The following is a 6,000-nucleotide window of genomic DNA, read 5'->3' on the forward strand; positions in this document are numbered from 1 at the left end:
GAATATAAACAAGTCAAGACCAATTTTCTCCTAGAGATGCCTCCAGCTTGGAGCCCTTGGTGGGACAAGTTAGTTACCGGACAACTTCTACAGAAGCATAAAACATGGACTGCACTTTTGTTAACTCACTCTTTCTTTCCTAAACACATTTCGCATTTACTTACAAGGGCAATAGCAGCTGCGACACATACTGTTTTATATTGCCCTCTAAGACTTTCCATTGTAATATGATTATCTTGTCAAATATGTAATATATAGTATCCCTTCTTCCCTATCTGCCCCAAACTGCCAACTCTTTTTTCCTTCTGGTGTTCTATAGACCCCTATCCAAGTAATTCAATATGGTGCATAGTTCCCCTGTAAAGATAGTATTATGCATGGGTCTGTTTTGGGCATTAAAGGAAAGGTTAGGTAAAAGTGAGGTGGCGTGTTTGGGATAGTGGGGATGAGAAGATGAAATGACAGATGTCTTTTCAAGTCCAAGAGGGCAAATTTCCAGTAGATCACATCCATGATCGAACCAAAGTGTTCAAATGAAAGGTATCAATCCAAATGGCGATCTCCATTGTTCACACATGATAGACTTTTGGACCACAAAGTATTGAAGATTCCACCAGGAAAAGTAAAAGAAGTAACACTGAGTGAGCATTCACTTATTCAGAGCATCTGCTATGTATGAGACTTTATATCTGGTCTCTTTGCATATCTAATGGCACCTATTTCATATAACAAACTTCTGAGACAAGAAAAATGAGACTTTGAGAAGTTAAATATATTGTCTAATGTTATATGGCTAGTAAGTGGTGGCAAAGCCAGAATTTAAACCCATGTCCTTTCCACTGCAAAAGTGCTCTGAGGAGCCTTATTTGTAGAAGTGGATTCTGGTGGGTGAACGACATTGTCAGCCTAGAAGAATGTTGTTGAACTGAGGCTATGGGAAAATAACTGGGCTGGTGCTATGTGGTTGATCATCATCAACATCATTTATTAACTACATGCCAAACCTTATGCTATGTAGTCACAAGCAGCATCTGAATGGGAAGCACGATTCTTGTTTTACTGAGTAGGAAACTCAAACTCAGAGAGTTTAAGCTCTTGACCAAGGTCACACAGCCAGTAAGTATAGAGCTGGGAGAGGAAATCGGGTCTGTGATTTCACATCAGAAAGAGTCTGAGGCCTGGGCAAGCATCCACATAAGGGGAAAAGGTAGGTTGTGGACATCATGATGTGGTCTTGACCAAGCTCAAAGAAGTCAGCTAGAGGAGGGAGGTACACTAGCCAGAGGAGGGAGGTGACTACCATTAAATTCTTTATAGAACAACAGGGGTGGGGTTATCCTGTAAAGGCTGCTGCCCTTACTCCATGCTGAAGAGTAGCTGAGGCAACACACTTGGAAATTTATCAGCAGAGCTTCAAGTGAGAATCACGTGGGGAACACTTCAAAGTACTTATTTCCAATCCCCCCCCCCAAGATACTAATTGATCCTCAAGATCTACCCAAGGTTTTTCATTTCATGGTGAGCAGCAATCGTGGACCGTTGCTGAACTCAGGGGAGTTCTGAGGATGCCTGAGGATGTCAGACGCATCTTTGCACTGAGTAGTCACTGTTGGGAGAGAGTCATTCATATTCATATGTTGCACAGCTTCAAACAGGGCAAAGGGTACAAAGAATCCAGTGTGTCTACATTGTGGGCAGGCCACCATTTATGTAGATTGCCACATAACCTCAGCAGGTCTGTAAAGGCCCATTTTTAGAAGGGTGTTAGACTTCTGGATGCCCCTGTGATGTGTGTTTGGGTTGTGTGTTTGAGGCGTGGGTGCTGTCAAGTGCCTGAAAGTGGATCTTATAAAGGAACTTGGGAAAAAGTGCCTGGGAGTTAACATTAATTTTAAATGGAGTGACATTAATATATGAGGTGGGGGCACACTCTAATTTTCTAGTGTGTATATCCACATGCAATCATATGGGAAGGTCTAAACTAGATTTGTTACATGTGACAGAGAATTCATGTGTCTTAACAGCTGGGAAGTGACTATATGAGAAGGGAAGAAAACAGGGACTTAACAGAGGGGCTTGGGGAGGGTGAGGAGGTGAGACTCCTCTGGAGGACTTCCACTCTGTGCTTGGACGTGGTCTAGGAAAAACTCATGGTTTTCCTCTACTCATGTGCTCACTGCCTGGAGTCAGTGCAGACCCCACAGGTTAAGGGATCAGGCCCAGAAGACTGTCCCTCCAGTGCAGACACTAATTACAAGTAGTAGGTTCCCAAGTTACAACTTCTTTCCAAGTTGGCTACAAATCAGATTCCAGCCACCCCTCCCCCCACCCTGGATGGAATCATTTCCTAGACCAGCTCACGGCACTCAGGGAAACACTTATGTGTGCTAGTTTATTATATAATAAAGGATACGGATGAACAGCCAGACAAAGAGAAACGTGGAGTGAGGTCTGGAAGGGTCCCATGCCCAGGAGCTTCTGTCCCTGTGGAGTCGGGGTGCACCTTCCTCCCAGCACATAGATGCACTCACCAGCCCAGGAGCTCCCCAAACCTTATACTTTGGGAATTTTCATCATGGAGGCATGATTGATCATTAACTCTGTCTCCAGCCTTGCTCCCTTTCCTGGAAGGTAGGAGGGGGTGCTAAAAATTTCAAGGTTCTTCAAGATTAATCATGGTTTGGCCTTTCTGGGGATCAGTTCCCATCAGGAGCCCACCCAGAGTCCCCTCAGTAGAACAAAAGACATTCCTGTCACCCGGGAAATTCTGAAGGACTCAAGAGTTCCGTACCAGAGACCAAATATTAGAAAAAAAAAGATGCTCCTAAGAAACTATAAGGGTTTTAGGAGCTCTGCACCAGGAATCAGGGGAAGAGACATACATATGAGACATATATATATTGCATTATGTCACAGACATGGAGATTATTGGGACTTTCAACTTGAGGATTCTAAGTAAAAGAATCTGGAAACGCCTTCCCCACTTCCCTTATTTTGATGTTTGTAAAGCAAACAGATCTTAACCAGAAGCAGAGGCAGGGGCCTCCCCGAGGTCTGCTGGGCCTCCCCCCACCCCAAGAGCAACTGCATTCCTTCTGAATACAGAGGAGGGAACATGGAGTGAGATGTGCCTGTCAGTGACGACAAGGTCCAGGGCCAAAGATCTACCCTCAACTAGATATGAAGCTCTGCAAAAGCCATCTCCTTTGAGGAGAAACACTGATCCCAACTAAACCTTTCTTGCTCAGAAACAGCACAGACCCAGGGAAGGGAACCATGAACCACACAGTGTCCTTCAGCCTCCACCAAGCTCTCTAGGTAGGGAAGTGTGGTCAAGCCAGGCATCAAAGGAAAGTTTCAGATAGGAAACCTGGGAATATTCCCCGTGAGAACGAATGCTTCCATTCAAAAGAGGTAGGCACTAAGACCAAGGCCACACATTTCAGGGTTTCACACATGGCCCAACACAGCTGTGCTCCCACCAACATCCGCACAACCTGCCAGATCCAGCATGGCACTGCCTCACATTTCCTTCAGGGCTCAGTGGTCATTGTCACAAGAACTGGGATGGATAAGCTCTTCAGAGCCTTCAGAATGCAGTTGTGTCCAATATCTCTTAAAACAATAATACTGGAAAGTACTGCTATTATTCCCATGTAATAAACACAGAGCCCAAGGTGCAGAAAGGTAAAGCAACTTTGCCAAGTTAGTGAAAGGCAGAGCCAGAACTTGAACCGGGGGTCCTTCGGAATCTAAATCCCAAGCTCTTTGCCTAACAAAGGTAAGTGTATACCAAATGCCCAGAATTAATGCACAGAGCTACCCACTCGCAGCCCCTTTCTGGTATCCAGATAAATACTCAGCCAGCTGCAGAAGTGGCCTCCAAGAGAGGATCCTCACTGCTCCCCTAGCCTGACACCTTCACCTCCTAGTCACCGAGGGAAACATGAAATTTGACTAGGAAAGTGATTAAATGTGTGCATGGAGTGGGGGAGGGGAGTGTTTGCAGAGCGACTCAGAGCAGAGAGTACAGAGTCCAGAGTCAGACTTACCTGAGTTTTGACCTTATGAGCCGCACCTCCTTAAGCAACACACTGAGCTTCTCTAAGCTTTAATTCATGAAATAGTAACTAACGGGTTCAACTGAATGATGTATATAAAGCTCTGAGCATAGAGCCTGATGCACACAGCAAATACTTTGCTTTTTTTATTTTACACACACACACAACCAAATATGACCATAAACATCAAAGCATCCCTCCTTGCTCATAACTAACACCCTTGGGGTGACTTTTTCATTAAACCCTCTCCCTCACCTCAACCTCAAGTGAAATGAACATAAACATACAGATCTGGAGTGGAAAGATCACTGGATTAGCAGTAAAGAGACTTTCAACTTCATTTGTGACTTCACTACTAAGGTGCTGTCTAATTCTAAATGTGCCGCTCCTATCACTTTCACCATCTGTGAATTGAGGGGGTGGGAAGAGATCCCTGAGGCTCTCTACGGACCTATGCGGCTGGGGATCTTCTAGGGAAAGGATGCAGAAGGCAAGCAGTCAGCAAAATGGTGCTGAACCCCTCCTGGCTCCAAGAGTGCAAACTCCCGCCTCAAATGGCTGGCCTGAGAGTTTCAGCTTCTTGGAAAAATTCTCTTTCCCCTTGGATGGGACTCTTGAACCTCAGCCAGGACTCAGAGGTCCCAACTGCAAACAGTCCCAAGTAATTCCATAACAAAGGGAAAGGCACCCAGGCCAGCAAGGTGGGGAGGATGAAGCTTGTCACCAACTGAAAAATGCCCCCATGGAACCAGCTCCCTCCCTGGTCACCCCACACCCCAGGGTGAAGCCACCCCTCACCCAAAGTTGTCCTTCTCACAATTAAGTCAGCAACTCCTCTGAAAAATCAAAAACACAAAAAGTTGTCCCCTCCAAAACTCAAAACTCAGGACATTCAAACCACTACTAAATACCGATAACCTAGCTCCCTGCTCAGGTTTCCATCCCAAAACCAGCTCTGCGATCGGCCTGTCTTGCCTGCCAACAGTTTCAACTCTGCGAATGCTGTTGATTGTATCTTGCAGCTGCTATGGATTCGTTTATTTTGCTTCAGTCTTCTTTGGTTAGTCGTGCTTTATTCTTCTCTCAACATAAATCTAGTCCCCCCCAAAAACGTGAAGTTTTAGATTTCTCGAGCCTATGGTGCCTGTTCCTTCTTTTCCTTGCCGGACTCGAAACCCTTTTCTGTCTCCTTTTTTAAACTTTTCCTGAGACACCGGGAGAAGGATATTCAGAGCTTTCGTTTTCGGAAAAGACAAAAAAAAATGAAGGGAAAAAAAAACCACATAACTTACGTTCATCCAGGAGTGCCCAGTTTGGGAAAGAAGAAAACAGAGCTATAATCCACTGCGTTCCCCCAACCCAAAAGGGAGAATTTGTTGTGAAACGCTTCTTTTTCCACTTTGCCGGTGGAGGAGCCCGGTGGTAGGCATCCATCCACAGGCTGATGCAAGATGCCTTTGAGAGAAACCTCACATTCTGAGGATTCCTGGGAAAGCGCCAGGGATCCCAGCATCCAATATATTGCACATTTGGTTTCAATTAGGAAGGGGGTTGGGGAGGGAAGAAGGAAAGTCACCAATCAGAGCTGTTTTCTGTTTAGAGACTATTTCTTTTGACCCAAGGGACCACGGGCAAAGCTATAATTTACAGCAAAACCCATTCATAGAAGAAAAAATATGTAAAACCGTAGGACAGACTTAAAGACATAGCTCCCTTCCGCCTTATCCCCACCGCATCCATTCCCAAGCCCTCTGCATCCATCTAAGACTCGCCACCACCCCGCCCCTGCCCCGTGACCCCCACCTCATTTTTCTTACTTGAGCTGAAGCTATGAACACAACTTAAGGTTTGGATTCTCTTCCAATTGAAGCTTCCAGGACAGTTGGGTCACACACATGGAGTTGATCTTTGGTGTTTTATCCATGAAAGCCCAGAGCTG

At 45.4% G+C, this 6,000-nt stretch overlaps 1 protein-coding gene across 2 annotated transcripts in view; it reads right to left on the reverse strand.

The window, feature by feature from the left end:
- The window catches only part of DDR2 (discoidin domain receptor tyrosine kinase 2), a 162,855-nt gene extending 157,327 nt beyond the window's left edge, over positions 1-5,528 (reverse strand). For both annotated transcript variants that reach the window (XM_047784048.1, XM_047784047.1), the window contains exon 1: positions 5,354-5,528. The gene's annotated coding sequence lies outside the window, so the exon portion shown is untranslated. The remainder of the gene's footprint in view (positions 1-5,353) is intronic.
- Between the last annotated feature and the right edge of the window lie 472 nt (positions 5,529-6,000).

The sequence above is a fragment of the Phacochoerus africanus genome, chromosome 6 (genome assembly GCF_016906955.1).
Source record: "Phacochoerus africanus isolate WHEZ1 chromosome 6, ROS_Pafr_v1, whole genome shotgun sequence".
NCBI lineage: Eukaryota > Metazoa > Chordata > Mammalia > Artiodactyla > Suidae > Phacochoerus > Phacochoerus africanus.